At 36.9% G+C, this 17,489-nt stretch overlaps 1 protein-coding gene across 2 annotated transcripts in view; it reads right to left on the bottom strand.

The window, feature by feature from the left end:
- Positions 1-17,489, bottom strand: part of LOC142325541 (ADP-ribosylhydrolase ARH3-like) — a 51,362-nt gene that overhangs the window by 20,239 nt on the left and 13,634 nt on the right. The gene's annotated exons all lie outside the window — the stretch shown is intronic.

The following is a 17,489-nucleotide window of genomic DNA, read 5'->3' as shown; positions in this document are numbered from 1 at the left end:
AATGTCAAAATTTTTAGAGAAGGTTATCAAGTAACATGCAAATAAATACCACAAGCTACTGGTTTTCAGTAACATGTTCCATATTTTTAAAAAAATGATCTGAAGAAATGAAAAGTATTTTCTTTTTTTGGGTCAAAGCAGTTTGACACAATGTGTTGTTTACTGTTAAAATGTAGACTATCTGAATTTGTAACTGAAAATGTCATGTGTTCGTGTTTTGAACTGTCAAAACTGATAGAATGTGGGTTTGGAGTTGAAATCACGCTAATAAAATGAAAAAGACCAACCTCCACAACCAAAGATTTTAATATAGTCAGGTAAATGATCTTTGCATATGATCACAGAAGAATTATCACAATAAACAGAGTTTCATATGAACATGTGAGACAAAAATATACGTGCAAAAACTGCTTTGTTTTAAATCCTTTAAAATAAAAAATATCAGAACTACAAAACAGCAATGTACAGGTGTAACAAAAAGGTGTACCTGGCAACTCATTTCTGGATTCTAGAATGAAAATAAACAAAAAAATGCTTCTCTTATATCTACTAATTTATATTTTTTAGAAAAAAGTTGATACTTTTATTAAATACCAGCGCTACACTTGTTCTCTTCATATTGATGACTTTTTTGAACAGATTTCTTTACTCATTGTTAATTTATATGCTAGTGCATCATTTCAACTTAGAGATAAAATAAAATTTACTTGCTAACGTCTATATGGTGGCTGGCAGTCAGGTTCTCATATTGTAACAAGTATTTTCTGAAACAGGTAACTTGTCTTCTATCATGTAACGCAACATTAATTCGGCAAAGTGGGATTCCATTTAGTGCCTGGCAGTTTCCTTGTACTTTTTATTTGCCATTTCAGCGACCCTCACATGTGTTCAATGCCATAAATCTATATGGCAACACTAGGCATTACAACATTTGTTGCATCGCCATACAATACTATCAGGTTTTCTATAGATGCATACACTATCTCCATTGTGACATGTCCTGGTTCCTGGTAGAATGTACATAGTTGCAGGATCTCAATGGCATTATGTTTGTTATTTTGAAAATTTCAAACGTTCATGTTAAACATACGTAGTAAAATTAAACTGCCTTTATGATAAATGCACAGAACAGACTCTAGATAACCTAGGCTGCAATATATTAGATACAGATACTGAGTAGAATTAATGTCTTATGATAAGGAAACTTACTTCTATCTTATCCTTTCTGCTCGAGGAATTACATCAAATAGCATATATTCATAAATTCTATCCTATATTCTTAAAAAATTGAGTTAGGTATTCTTACAAATAAATCAGTGGCACCAGTATTTGATAAGTACCAAAAATTTGTTGCTCAACAAATTCTTCAAGATTGAGGAATCACTGTAATGTGTAAATGTTTGCATAAACATTCTTAATAAATAAAAAACTATTGGTATAAACACAACATAAATTTCAAAACCATAACCCCATTAATTTTTCAAACTTTAGTATCTCTATAACAATTACCTTTTATCAAAACATATTTTATTTGTAAAAAATGTTAAGAAAAGATTTAATAAAATATTTGCAGAGATAAAAAATTGCTATATACTGGATAGAAGACGATTAAAATCATTAATAAAACTGAATTTTTAATGATTATTTAAAAAAATAGTGAGTAGACAAGATAAGCCATTCCTGGGTCAAGGTTAAAAGGTCAACCGGTTCTAGGACAAGGTCAAAAGGTCGCATAAGGTTCTTAAACAAGTTCACGGCAACACCGCAGAAGATTTGGCATCGTCGCAATAGATTTGACAACGTCGTCGCATAATAATAATACGTTGTTTCTTTGGCGCGGTTTTGCAGGAAAAAATAATTGTTCTAATTTTATTTTCCTGTTTACCAAGAAAAAATTATAATAGTTTTAATTTTAAAGAGATATGGCAATACCTCAAAAGATTTGACAACACCGCAACAAAAGATTTTGCAACACTGCGGCGCATTTGACAACGTCGCATAATAATAATAATAATAAGTTGTTTATTTTATTATTTCGCGGTTTTCCTGATTGTTCTAATTTTATTTTCCTGTTTAGCAGGAAAAAGATAATAATTTTAATCTTACCTTATCTTTTGTAATGCATAAAATCTGTAATTCCACTTTTCGCAGTTTTCCTGTTTACCAAGAAAAAACAAAATTAGTTTTAATTTTAAATGTGTGTGTAATCATATCTTATCTTTTGTAGCAATTAAAAAAATATTCGCCATTTTTATTATTTAAGGTAAGTAAAACGTCATTTTAACAATATAATATAATATTTTGTCTAATTCTAGTGATAATTATATATATAATTGTAAAATTTCCAAAAAATATACAAAGCCATTCACGGGAACCGGATGTTTTTAAAATAATCATAAAAAATTGAATATTTAATTTAAAAAAATTTTATTAGTACTGAAACATTTGTTAAATCAAAGCATTTGTTACTTACTCATGAACGAAAAATTATGTCCGGCAAGTGATGTCCATTTTGGGTAATACATTGTAGCCTTTCACGGTAACTAGCTTCAATTCTTTGCAGCATGTCTACATCAAATCTGGGTGACGTGATGACGAATTGCGATCTTTAGGTCCTCCAATGTACGCGGTTTATTGCCGTACACACGCGATTTCAGAAACCCCCACAGAAAAAAAATCACAACTACTCAAGTCGGGGAACCGAGGGGGCCAAGGAATGTAGCCGAATATGGAAACGATCCGTCCTGGAAACAATTTACGGAGAACAGCCATCGTTGCCCTCGCTATGTGCGCTGTAGCTCCATCCTGCTAGAATAACACATTTTGAAAATCGATTCCCCGGTTTCGTAACTCAGGGATGAAAAACGTATTCAACATCGCAATGTAACGATCAGCTGTTACAGTTACGGCAGCATCATTTTCTTCAAAAAATATGGTCCAATAACACCAACCTTTTCTATTGCACACCAGACAGTCACCTTTGGGCTATGAAGTGGTCTCTCGTGAAGCTGATGTGGGTTTCTTTCTGCCCCATACTGGTAATTCTGTTCGTTGACGAAGCCATTCAGATGAAAATGGGCTTCGTCACTCATTAACAATAACAAATTTTCATTTTCTTCAAAAATGGTAAGCATTAGTCGACAAAATTGTAATCGCTGCGTGAAATCTTGCTCGTTTAACTGCTGCACGACGGCTATCTTGTAAGGATGGAAATGCAGGTCTGTATGCAGAATTCGTCTTACCGTACTTGTGCTCATTTGAAGCGTTGCTGAATGCCTCTGAATAGAGCGGCGTGGGCTTCTGACAATGGCTTCCCTTACTCGTTCGATGTTCTCCGGAATGCTAGCAGTTCGTCGGGGACCCGGTGGTTTTTTCTTCAATATTGATCCGCTTGTTCGAAGGTTGTTTACCCATCGCAATATTATGTTACGAGAAGGGACACTTGCATTACGATGGATATTAAACTAACGGCGGAAATCTCGTTGAACAGCAGTTGCGGATTCGTCATTTCGCACAGAACTGTCATACGAGTACAGGCGTTGGTCTAGCGTCCACGACTCCTCAACGACTAAAATGTAAAAGCTATGAACAAAGGAAACGTCAGACACCAGCCACGTGCCCCTCCTACCACGAACGCCCGAGTACATCCCACTTCAAAAACATCCGGTTCCCGTGAATGACCCTGTATTAAATGTTAATACATATATATATATATATATATATTATCGATAGAGTGTGGTAAATGACTGACCACGCTGGCCACAATACAGAGAGCCTGTTAACAAATCAGTTAGTAGCGACAATGATGCTAATGCTGAAGAAGACCACCGGTTAGCAGGAGAATGGGAAAGGTTAGAGACTGTTGTTTTAGCAAACAGACTTCGTCAGTAAAAGTAAACGTATATATATACTTTATGCGACTTTTTATTTTAAGTATTATCCGCTCATTTACTAACGTGGTTGTTTTTTTTTCAGTTGCAATCGTTGTCGCAAACTGAAAAGGATGATTTAGTTAATGAATATTGTGAGAGATTGGCATCGTTTAATAAAAAATTAAAGGAACTGGAAAACGAATTAGAAATCTATAAAATTAATAATCGCATCAAAAGAATTAAATTGAGAAATGTTTGTCCCGTTTGCGGTACTGAGTCGAAGAAACCAAACCATATCGAAATCTGATTTGAAGAAATGTCGTATTTATCAAAACGCGGAACAATATTTATGTGTCGAGTGCAGTTTTGTGTTCAAATCAAAAACTATATTTCTTCACAGTTGTTTATGGCACTACGAACTCAATCCTGATTGCAATACCGCCAAAGAAGCTTATGATTGTTACAAATTCTTTAAAGTGAGCGATGTATTTGATATACTATTACGTAACACATTCAGGCACTGGCCGATAAAATCGCTTAAAATTGATATGTTAGAGACGGGGTTCTATTTTACTGGCGTGTTAGATACTTTGGCATGTATAGAGTGCGGTGTTTAATTAGTCGAGTGGATGGATGATGATGATCCATTTGAGGAACATAAACGTGCGTCTCCAAACTGCATACTAGTCAACGCGTCAAAGGGCGAAGAGGTGAGTTGATGTTCGTTATATTCATGCGCGAACTAAGTCCCGTTTGATATATATAAGCAAATCACTAATACGTTTCATGTTATTTGTTCTAAGAGTAGCAAGCTGTAGCCGACAAGAAACAATGAGTTCGTCCTCTTCATCACCGTCCGAGAGCAAGAAATATTTTTCTGCAAAGGAAAATGCATCACCGACCGGCGAGGAAAATGCCGAATCTGCTACTGACGAAAAAGAGACTCTCGAATCTGCTACTGACGAAGAGACTCCCTCCGAATCCGAGTCCGACATCTCCAGCGATTCGTGGATTATCGGATTTGTTCCAGGAGGTCAAATAATATCATTACACCATTTGATATGTATTCTAAAAAAGCATTTTCCGTTATCAATAATTGAAATAATAAAAAAGGGGAATACTTCGGTAACAAAACTGATGTAGTAAAGCTAAATCTTTCAGATGTTATCGAATATGAAACTTTGCGAAAGATTGTCAGAATGGAATTTCTATCTTGTATATTATTTGTAAATATTTTGAATAAAAAATAGTTCAATAAATAATTGTAGCTGTGATACAATAATTTTTTTGTCATTTGTCCTTATGTGTTTCTTTTTTAGTATATAAGTAATGGTCGCAATGTAATGAAGGTTAATTCAACGCTGAACTATGAGTGTTAAACAAGGTATTGCAAGAGCTTCGTAAGCAAGCTCGTAGAAATTTCCCAACGAGACATGTTGAACTTAAAGGGGTATTTGATTTGTATCAAGCCGATTTAGTTGAAATGATTGATTATTCTAGAGTTAACAGAGGATATAAATATATTCTAACATTAATAAATTGTTTTTCCAAATACGCTTTTGCTTTTCCTTTGAAGAGTAAACAAGCGGATGAAGTTGTAAAAGTTCTCGAACCGATATTTCAAAAATATAAAATGAAACACTTTTAAACCGATGATAGTAGGGAATGGTTCAATTCAGAATTGAAATCATTATTAATAAAATTTAATATCAATCATTATTCGACTTATTCGGATAAAAAGGCGTCAATAGTTGAGCGATTCAATAGAACTCTCAAATCTAATATGTAGCGTAAATTTACCGAACAAGGAAACTACCGTTGGGTAAGTATATTAGATGAATTAGTCAATATTTAAAACAATAGGGTACACAGGACCACCGGTTTTAAACCGAAAGATGTTTCTTATAAAAACGAACGCGAAGTGCTACTGAATATATTACAAGCTGTACGAAAAACACCGCCGTCGCCATGCGATTGCAAGAAGCAAATTTAATCTAGGCGATCAGGTAAGGATAAGTAAATATAAAAAGACATTTGCAAAAGGATATCTTCCGAATTGGACGAATGAAGTCGAATGGACGAAAAAAACGACACAACCTATAACGTACATTCTTAAAGATTGGAAGGGGGAAGTAGTAAAGGGAAGGTTTTATACGGAAGAACTTAGTAAAACTAAATATGGTAACGATTACTTGGTGGAAAAGATATTAAAAAAAGAGGTAATAAACTATTTGTTCGTTGGTTGGGGTTCGATAAGAAAGAAGATTCGTGGGTAGAAAAGAAGGACCTTATAAAATAAATTACTCTGTTCAAAGTATGTTAGCATAGTAGAGATGGCCGCCGCTGAAGAGCAAGATCGGAAGTTAACAGTCATTAACTTTGATCGTTTAATAGGCGATATAATCGATTCCAATGCAAAAAAGAGACATAGCCCTCTTTTTCCGAACAATATCAATGTTTAATTGTAGGTCCTTCGAATTGTAGTAAAACAAATGCGGTTTTCAACCTTTTGTTTGATCCTAGCGGATTAAAGTTTAATAATATATATGTTTTTTCTAAATCATTGTATCAACCTAAATATTTATTTTTAAAAAGTTTGTTGACCGATGTCGAAGGAATAGGTTATTATCCTTACAGCGACAACGATATCATTGTAGCACCAGGCTCACAGAGCCAAATTCGATAATGATATTCGACGATGTAATATGCGAAAAACAAAATAATATAACAAAATATTTCACAATGGGTCGCTACAATAATATCAATGTTAATTTATGAGTCAGACGTATAGTGAAATCCTTAAGCAATTGGTTCGCAATAATGCTAATTTCCTTATGGTTTTTCGCCAAGACGAAAGAAACCTAAGACACATATATCACGATCACGTTACATCTGATATGTCTTTTCAACAGTTTAAGGAAATATGCAAGGAGGCATGGAAGCGTACACAAAACGGATTCATGGTAATAGATATCGAAAGAGATATAGATAAAGGCCGATGCAGGTTTAATTTCGACACTTTCATTAAAAGGCCTGCTGAAAAAAGCATGAAAACGCTTGCATGCTAGCGTACAGGCCGGCATACAGGCTTTTAAAAGCCTGTACGCTATCGTGTAAACTTTTCATAGCGTACTTAAAGTAAATCCTCATATGTTTACGTTCATCGTAACGTTCATTGTTTACGGTAATATCGAGAAGGTTGAATGGCTACCTTGTCGGAACATGAGCGGATTACCGCAGAAATTGCAGAAATCCGCAAAAGTATTAAAAGGAAACATGCCGATTTGACAAGAGGGAAGTTTAAATCTGACCTGAGATTACGAGAAGATTTTAAACCGCTTACCGAACCCTTGATTAAGCTTGCTGAACAAATCGCTGATTCTGAAGAGGTTAAAATAAAGCAGCCGATGAAAGAAGTATACCCGAAGGTGCGTCCGCCACCGCGCGAGTCCGCCGAAGAGTTGAAAAAGAAAGAGGAGCAGGATTATCGTGAATTTGAGAAAAAGTTGGATATGAGTGCTATGTTCGATAAGTTGACTGAAGACGACAGAATGAAGTATGGCAAACGTGTCTACGATGATGATGGTTCGCCGAGTATGCGTTCTTTCGGTGAGGTTCGACAAGGGGAAAAACGGTTGTTTAGCGAGTTACATCAAAAAATGGATAGTACCGGTTTGCTTCCACTGGAAATGCTCCCGCCGCCTGACACGACCGACGACGAGATGAGCGGTTTAAAACGAAAGCAAAAAGCTAAGAGGTTTAATTCCTACATGGCTCGACGCCGGATCGAAACGTTAGCAGCGGTCGAAGAAACCGAATCGCCGCCGACAACAACAAAGGACGAACATGAAGAGACGTTCGAGACAGAACCGACTATCGAAGAGCTGCTGCGTACGCCTGACGGGAAGATGAGGGCGAGCATGACTGTCAGAACCAGTCTTCGGGAAGGATTGGCGCAAGAGTACATGATCGACGCCATCAGGGACACGGAAAACAACATGGACGGCGTGTATGGTGTCCACTTCGACGGGAACAGTCTGAAGATCGGTGATGCAATCGTAGACTTTGATCGAGAAAGTAATATTCTCATAAGAGAAGTGACATACCCTGCGAGTCGAGGTCTGTTAGAATTGTTCTTGTCTGAAGAAGCGACCCATATCGTATACGGAAGAAGATCTGGAAGAGTATAAAAAAATTCTGATCGCGACGAACGCGCATAGAAGACATCATTCCGCTCTGGAACGCGTGAAGATAAACCCGGGACGCAAGTACATGGATATAATAAGCAAACTATTTCCGCCCGGCCCTTCTAAAAAACGAGTAGAAGGTCTGATACCTTCTCCGATGACGTTGAACGAAAACCGTAAAATAGAATACGTTTATTTTGACGATCCTAACGAAATCTCCAAGAGGTTAAAACTGTTGATTGCGTCAAAGAAAGTCGGTAATACAGCTCATTATAATGAAATTATATCGATAATCGAAGAATTAAAAGAACGAGGGCTGATAAAAGAGAAAAGCGTACTGTGGTCGAGCCATTTGCGAACATGCCGGTCAACAGGTTGGGGGTCAGTCTGAACTCAGCTCCAGGATCCCGTTCGGGATCACCGATGAAGGAAATATCGACCTCACGAAAAAAGAATCTGTAATTTAGCGTATGCAGATAATTACGATGATGCCGTCAATATGAGCGACTGCTTGTATATCATCCAGCAGTACGCTACAAATCGCGGTATCTTAATGTGCGAGGAGCAGAGCAATCTTAAAGCTGTCGATTTCAAAGGCGGTCGCGCCAAAAACGCTGCTAATCCAGAAGATGAAAACGATCTAATAACGTTGAGTTACGCGCGGTTCCTCATCCAGAAAAAATTCGACGAGGTCGTCAATATGATGAGGAAAAATGAAGAAACCTCTTACGAGATCTGCAACATGGAGAAGAAAAATGAAGAAGAAATCTCTTTCACTGGTAAAATCGCGAACGACCCTGGGGGAAACATAGGAACTAATAAGAAGACTGAAAACGAATCAGATATAAAAACGGAGGAATCATATGAAGACTTTTAGTCGGCTATAAAATGCGGAGAGCGAACAAGCGAATAACCAGTAAGAAAAGAGGAGGCGGTTTTGTAAGTTCGATCGCGAAAAGTATTGCAGGAACACTACTCAATCGAGCGGTAGGAACCGTACCTCAATCGAGCGGCAGACTTGCTTCCTTTTGGAGTTCACATACCGGGTTACCAATACTGCGGACCTGGAACCAAATAAGGAAAAGATTGCGGAGAGAAGGTTCAGGGATAAACCCTCTCGATAAAGCCTGTAAAATGCACGATATAGCGTATAACGCTTACAGCGATACTCTTCGGAGAGTTCAAGCCAATAAGGAATTAGCAGAAAGATCCTGGCATGGTGTGACAGCACCTGATTCCAGTATTGGTGAGAAAGCTGCCGCGTGGGCGGTAACAAATGCTATGAAATTAAAAAGCAAGTTCGGCGGAAAACTAAAGAGACCATCGAGCAGAGGTGTGCGGAGAAAAACAATAAGTAAAAAAGGGAAGGGTGTTTATCTGGAGCCATATCATCCAAAGACCGGATGCGGTGTAAAAAAACGACGTCGTCATCGTCGTCGACAACATCGTGGCAAAGGCGCTAAAATTAGTGCGCAACCTTCCGAATAAACCTTTGACTGACATAGCGCTTCTACAACTTGTACGCAAAGTGAATATAACATATTTCAGAGGGGTTTTCATGCGCGACACTCTACCGGATAAAATAAAGAATTACGAATCGGGGATAGTGAATTTAGACAGCGTAAACAATTCGGGTACGCATTGGGTGTTATAAAAAACGAGGTGTAAACGCGGTTTACTTCGATAGTTACGGAAACCTACGCCCGCCTAAAGAGTTAACGCGTTTACTCAGATCCGGCGACGGCGTAAACGACATTGTAATCAACTATAATTTATATCGCAGACAGGGATTTGATTCAGTCATCTGCGGACATTTGTGTTTGAAGTTTTTGATATGTTCTGTCTGAGCGGAAAATCGTCCGTGTTGTCTACGAATTTCTTCCCGTCGATAGAATTCGCCGATGCCGCGTGGGAAATCGGTCTCGTCGATTTCATGTCTTACAACAACATCGCCAACGTAGAAAAAGGAAAAAACAACATGTTTTATTACGGTGACGGTAAAACGTTAACGCTACTTCGGGGGATGTACGAGATTTGCGTATGAAACTGAAACATGGGATCGCCGGTTGCGAGGTCGATAACACGGAGGAATCAAATACGATTAACAATGATGAAGACCGGAATAATTCGCGTCAACGCAGCATAGGAAACTATCTGTCGTGTTTAATGAATTCGAAGGGCGATTGTAAATATGAACCGCAACATCGCAGTAAGAAAATCTCTCGGAAATGTGTTTTGAACATCGCGGTCGATCCTACGACGATGCATTCGCAACTGTTTTGCTCTGAAATAGTCGATTTTACAAAACCCTATTCTATCCGTAATCTTTTAGGATTTGACGTGAACATCCTGCTCCCTAACACGTTGCACATATCTCAGAGTCCGATCTGTATTTCAACTGTAAACGCGATACGTATAAACTGTAACATCATCCGAGGATCATACGTAGACGGAGAAGAAAGTCATATTAATAAAGAATTCACGAATTCTTTCCTAGCGTCGGGCGAGGATATAAGATAGTCGAAATACCTCACAGCGTCATTTACCTGCCGGTGAACACCAAGTCTATACGAAATATATCCGTACGGGTGTGCGACCAGAAATCAGAGCTAATAAATTTTGGCGACGAAGAGGTGACCGTGAGGCTGCATTTGAAACGAAGGAACGATGGGGTTGATTTTTCTCGATGATGTAGAATATAAATCTCCTCATGCAACCGCGACAACACAGTCGGACTGTAAATCTTAAACGATTCGTTTAACACCAGAGAACGTGCGTTTTCTCAAATCTTTAGGTTTCACAGTCTTACAGCAGCGCAATAAGCGGGCAGATAATTAATGTCGATTCAGTAAACGCGGTGTTCGATGACACAATTACGGGTAACGAATATCATACCTACTATCCTTACACGGCTGCAACATTTAATAACAACGATGAGATACGGATCTCCGTTCAGCAAGACGTGTACACGCTTCCGTGCGACAGTTACTTACACATCTACGGGTCGTACTGCGACGCTAATGAAGCGGCAGATCCGACGCTAAAATTATGTAACAATTTGGCCGCGTTTCTTTTCGATGAAATCCGGTACGAAATAGCCGCACAAGAAGTCGATAGGGTCAGAAATGTAGGCATAACTTCAACAATGAAAAACGCTATTTCGCTCAGGAATTCGGAAAAGACGAAATTTTCACGGCGGGTTGGACATCGTCTGCCGTAGACGATATCCAATCAGATAACGGCGGTTATATCAGCGGGGAATCTGGTAGGATTTAGCATTATGTTACCACTAAGGATGCTCTTAGGTTTCTTCGAGGACTACAACCGAATACTGTTGAACGTAAAAAAAGAATTAGTCTTGCTTCGGGCTTCCATCGATAATACTGCAGTAGTTGTTCCTACTGGAAAAACGTTCGCATTAAGAATCGTAAAAATCGTATGGAAAATACTGTACGTGAACGTATCAGATGAAAGGAGGTTATCGCTTCTCAGACTCGTTGATAGAGATGAACCCATTTCTATGGTTTTCCGCAGATAGAATCTGTACGAGTATCCGTCTCTGCCTAACGGAAAAGACACTATATGGACGGTAAAACAACGACGCAAGCGGAAAACCCTCGTTATATCATCGTAGGATTTCAAACTTCAAGAAAAGGAGATGCGACTAAAAGCGCTTCTAAGTTTGATTCCATTTCTGTTAACAATATACGTTTATATTTAAATTCGATATACTATCCGTATCAAAATATTCAAGGAGATCGGCTAATATTTTATGAAATGTTTAAGAATTTTCATCGATCTTATTACAACAGGAAGTCTGAAGGCACATTAATAGTTCCGTCCAAATACCCTTTTATACCGCTGATTTTTATAGATTGTTAAAAACAGAGCGATACCTTGAAAACTGGCGCAGTCGAAATAAAAATCGAGATCCAAACTTCTGTCAACATAACACGATAACACGACTGCCTATTGTTTAATGATAAGTGACTACGTCATACAGTATACTCCTTTAACAGGAACAGTAAGAAGTGTTTCTTGATTAGTATAAGATTATTATTTCTTAGACTCGACATGTCATTCTTCGTGGTCGATTTTAGTTGTTTTCGCCTATCTGATACCATCGTCGACGATGTGTATGTCAAGGAAATGGCTACTGTTTCATTGGACGGCAATCAATTCGAACAATATTTATTTAAGCCGCCTTTCGACTACTACGATTTAATGTTTCAAGCTACAAGATCAAAAATACAAAAAGAAATGTCATAGTTGGAATTCAGGATTCGTTTCATGTTCAAGGCTAACATTCGTCCTAAAATATTTGGCGCCTACGTTTACAATATATGCAAAAGGCGAAGACAAAACGATTTTGCTAAAAAATATACTAAATAATGATAAACGCTACAGTGATGGATTTTAATGGGTAAGATTGTCCTCCGATCAATATGCTCAATTGTAAAACGAACAAAACCTGTCCTTTTGGTGAAAATCATGAATGCGCTATGAACAGAGTTATATGGCTGCATATGTGGTGGTGCGAGCAAAGCAAATTCTATAATACCGTAGAAGCGGTGGGAAACGCTATGGAAAAAGTTAAAAAGTGTTGTTTAAACAGTCCCGGACAGGAAGTCCCACGCTATCTTCCTAAATCGTTCATCATCGACTATTACGGCCATTACGTCCCTGCAAAGGTGTACGAAGATCTATCTGCCTACCTGCAGCAAGATCCAGAAATCAAGATCAGTCAGCCGTTTCCTGAAGCCGGCAAAGACTGGAGTAAAGTTTAGTTTGTTATCTTTGTAAAAATTTATTGTATGTAAAATTTATCGTCAATCTGTTTGTACATTATATTTTCCATTTACATATATATGTAAGTACATTGTAACGTCGTTACAGCTTTTTGTAACGTCGTTTTAGTTTTTAGAAAATAAATTTATATGAAAAAGAAAAGGCTTGTTTTTCATTCATTTCTAGATATAATTTAACCGCTCCTTCCTCTAAACTATTAGAAATATATATTTAAGGGGTTGCGATTGAACCGGTATGATCATTCTTCAAACGAAAACTGCGGAAACATGATCGTACTACTAATTATCGGTTTGTTTCTGTAGCGGTGGTTACTATCCCTGCAGACAACTTCGATCCAAATCAGTTTCTGCTAAACTATGGTTTCCTAAAAAGAGGAGATAACGCGAGTCTGGCCAATGAAGAAGCGATAGCAGACGCTGTGAGGCTGTTTCAAGATTCTTTCAATCTTCCTGTAAATGGAAACTTGAACGAGACTGAAGCCTTTATGCGCGCCTCCAGATGCGGCGTAGCAGACCTTTTTCTGTACGCGGTATCTAGAATCGCTTGGAGAAAACGGGAAATAAAATGGCACTACCAGCGGACATCGGCTGAAAAGATGCAATTAGCGAGAATAGCCTTCGAATAATGGGCAAAGCACACCCAACTGACATTCACTCACAATTACTACGAAGATGATATCATCATTTCAGACAAATACGGCACCCACACATATGCTAAAAACGATAGTCAGGTGCCCGAATATACTTGATGGTCCTGGTGGTATCTTGGGACACGCGTTTATCCCAATACAGTAAACACACTCGTAGAGATCCATATAGATGAAGAGGAGAATTGGAGTTATGATCTTGACGGTAAAGAGGACAAAGGCAAGACCAGTCTATTTCATACGTTTTTGCACGAGATCGGACATGCCTTAGGAATTCGTCACTCTTACAATAAGGATGCGGTCATGTATCCATATCTAAATGGGCGAGTAGCAAACTTGAGCGAAGACGACATACTAGCCGTGCAGTCGCTTTACGGCAGCAGCATAGCTGTGATGAATACTACTCAGAAACCGTCATCTACACCTTCCGCAACCCCCGTAATCACCGACGTATGTGCGATAAACGAAGATAGTAACTATAAAATTCACTACTTGTTAGTCAACGGTAAACTCTACGTAGTCTTCAAGAAGCAGCTGTGGATAATAGACATCACTGATAATAGACTTCAGACATCACTGATAATAGACATCACTGATAATAGACATCACTGTTGGTAAACATGAAACCAAAAGCTGCTACAGGCCTCTATCTATCATCGATCGGTTGAGGTTTCCGGCACATTCCAAAGAGTGGACGCGATTTATCAGCGGCTGAATGGAGAAATACTACCATTTTCAGACCAACTGTTGTACATGTTTAACCTTCACACGCAACAACTGATCGGAGGTTATCCTAAGAATGTTTGTTCGCACTTCAATATTGTCCAATCCTGTAAAATCAACGGGATTGTAAACACATATACTGGAAAAACGTATCTGATCTACAACGAGGACTAGTGTCAGTGATAGACGAATGCACCTTCACTGCAGCCAGAACAGACCTCGTTTTTAATCTATTTCCAGGAATACCGGCAGATATACATGGTTCGTTTCAACAACGGACTGCTTTATTTTTTTAAGAACGGAAACTACAATGAGTTTAACGAGTTCAACAATAAAGTTGTTAGATTTGGAAAGAAAGATCACGAATTATTCGGTTTACTGTGTTATAACAATATCATTTTAAAACAATTCATCGAGTTCATCACCAAGTACAATGTTTATCCTAAAAACAAAATTTAACTGATGATTTTTTTTGTTCATATTATTCTGAACATGTTATGTGATTGTAATACTTAAAATAAAAAATTAAAATAACATTCATAACTACCAGTATTTTATTTATTTACTTTCATCATTTTTTATCCGTAAAGTGAATAACCAACCCAATATTAAAAAAATAATTGAGAAAGGAAAAAGAGACCAAATTTTATTTAATAATTATATTTATTTATTTCAATATATATATATATATATATATATATATATATATATATATATATGGTATTTAGCTGTATTAAAATAAATACATTTTTTCAATATATCAAAGCGAATATAGTTTTAACTTTATTTTTAAACAATAAAATACAATATATATATAAATTTTAAATACATTTTTTTAACCAATATAACAAAGCGAATATAGTTTTAACTTTTATTTCTAAAAAATAAATACAATGAAATAACAGAATATGCTACTAGTGAAAAAGAACTTCTGTGTCTTGTTAAACTATAATTTGATTTAAAATAAAACATTATAAACTGAAAAGAAACAAAATAGATGTTATTGAATGATAACATATTACACTTTTTTTAGCATGTCATTTTCAAATAGGTTGCTCAATTCCAATGGCGTATTTTTATGTCCGTAAGCGATTGTATTAATTTCATCAATTGCAATTCTTTTATCGTCATAATTACAAAACGCTGATTTATTTACCGTAACCGTATGAATATGTTCTTTAGATCGAAACATTTTCATCTTTCAATAAAAGGTTGACGCGTGCTCTTTCAAACAGGCTTTATAAATCATCTAAGGTAATTTCGTTAACATTTTTCTTAAGACCTTTCGCTTTCTTTTCTTTCCAGCCGCCGTTCTAAATGTATAGTTTCGTTCTTAAACCTGATTTCTACAATCGGCCTCTTTTACATTCATCCTTGAATTTAGCAAGAAGCTTTTTATTAGCAAGCAAATGACGAGGGTGATTTAACGGATAATCTGAGGTGTCAAAATACTGAATAAAATCTTCGTTTTGCATGCCGCGATAAAAATCAAGTTTCCATTTGATAAAAAAAACTGTCTGTATCCATATATAATTTAATTTACTTTACGTACGAGACATATTTTGATTTTATAACATCGTAATGAAATTGATACATTAGTGATTTGCTTAAATCTAAGACGGCTAAACCTACGTAAATCGGTTAATTGAAATATATTTTCTCTTTAGAGCGCATAAATTTTCATCGTAAATTATCCTGTCTTAAGAATGTAGGTTTACATATAAGTTTGGAAAGACGACGCGGACACGAAACTAAATCTAACTTCATTCGTTTTCTTTCGTTTTCCATACATTTTCCAAATACCGCATTGTTCATTAATTTAAAGAAATCCTTTTCAAAATCATTCGATGCAGCCTGCCTATTAGCCGTATTTAGATCAATATACGGTTTCAACCATCTTGCTTGTTCAAACTGGAGAATTCTGTGCACTTTAATTACTTTTCAACCGTAACAAACGGCTTGTTTCCAGACTTTATAATGACAGATATAATTTTTCTTCGTCTCTAAAGTAGCTAGTAATTTGCATTGTTTAGAAAAAGGTGGTGGTTTATTCTCTGGGAGGAATAGTAATTCGTTGTGATCTAAGAGCGGGCTTTCAGGGTATTCAACGTTGACCTCAAAAATGAATCCTATTCGGGATTCTTCAGGAATACTACACACGTCTTTCAGGATAATATCTTTTAAATCATCGCAGACCCACATACAATTTTTGAAAGGTAAGTACCTACTCATGGCCCAACCGTATAAGTTATTGGCATCGATATAGGCAAGATACTTCCGAGGGGAGTAAGAATCGAAACAGTCTTTTACATAAGGATTATTTGCAGAAGCGTATTTCGTAACGCACATCAACATTCCGCCTCGAATTCCTTTTTCTAAGAAAAGAATCATATCATAATCGGACAGCAGTTCAAGATTTACTTTCGTTTTCTACAACATCGCCTCAAACGAAAAATCTGTTGCGGTAGGATAATGTGCGCAATCCAGTCCATATTCCATAAGACACAAGGATCTAAAATTTTCAAATACGTCGGCTAACAACAAAACATCGCATTTAAGATATAGATCACTATAATCTCCAAGGGTGAAAACGCCGTTATCGTATTGGGATTTAAAATAATCTCACATAGCTTTCGCATGAGCATAATCTTTATCATCTATACTCGAGCCGGTTAGACTGCTATAAAACCTTTCTTTAGACGGTAGCTCTGTTTCGTCTAACAGAGACCAAGAGCTGGTATATTTATAAGAATATACACCTTTGCGCGTTACTAACGGGAGTTCATTTTTAGAAAAGTATTTCCTGATATGATTCAATTTAGATACGGGTAGATTTGAAATCGGACCCGCGAGACTATCCCGCATAAATCGAAACAAATCGACGAATTGAATGGTCAGATTTTTTGATATTCTTTTTGAAAACGAGATAAATTTTTCTTCAGAGTTTGGTACAGCATAAATACTTTTCGTATCGTAACCTAGCTGTCTAAGTGCGAATCATAATTAGACGAATTATGAATGAATACAGGAATTTTCATGCGATTTTGTCTTATCATATTACATTTTCGACATAATGCAGTAAGATATCTGCCAGTAAGGTGACAGTGGTCACGATGCGGTGGTAAGTCTCGTGTAAATTATTTTTCACACATTTGGCAAAATTTAGCCGACTGAAAAGCGTTCATATCTTCATCTGTCATAATAAGACTAATATTCCTATAGATTGCACGGGCAATTTTTTTAACTATGTCT

Source organism: Lycorma delicatula, chromosome 5 (assembly GCF_047948215.1).
Source record: "Lycorma delicatula isolate Av1 chromosome 5, ASM4794821v1, whole genome shotgun sequence".
Classification (NCBI taxonomy): domain Eukaryota; kingdom Metazoa; phylum Arthropoda; class Insecta; order Hemiptera; family Fulgoridae; genus Lycorma; species Lycorma delicatula.
Note: the sequence above shows the minus strand (reverse complement) of the source record. Positions and strands in the feature narration are given on the sequence as shown.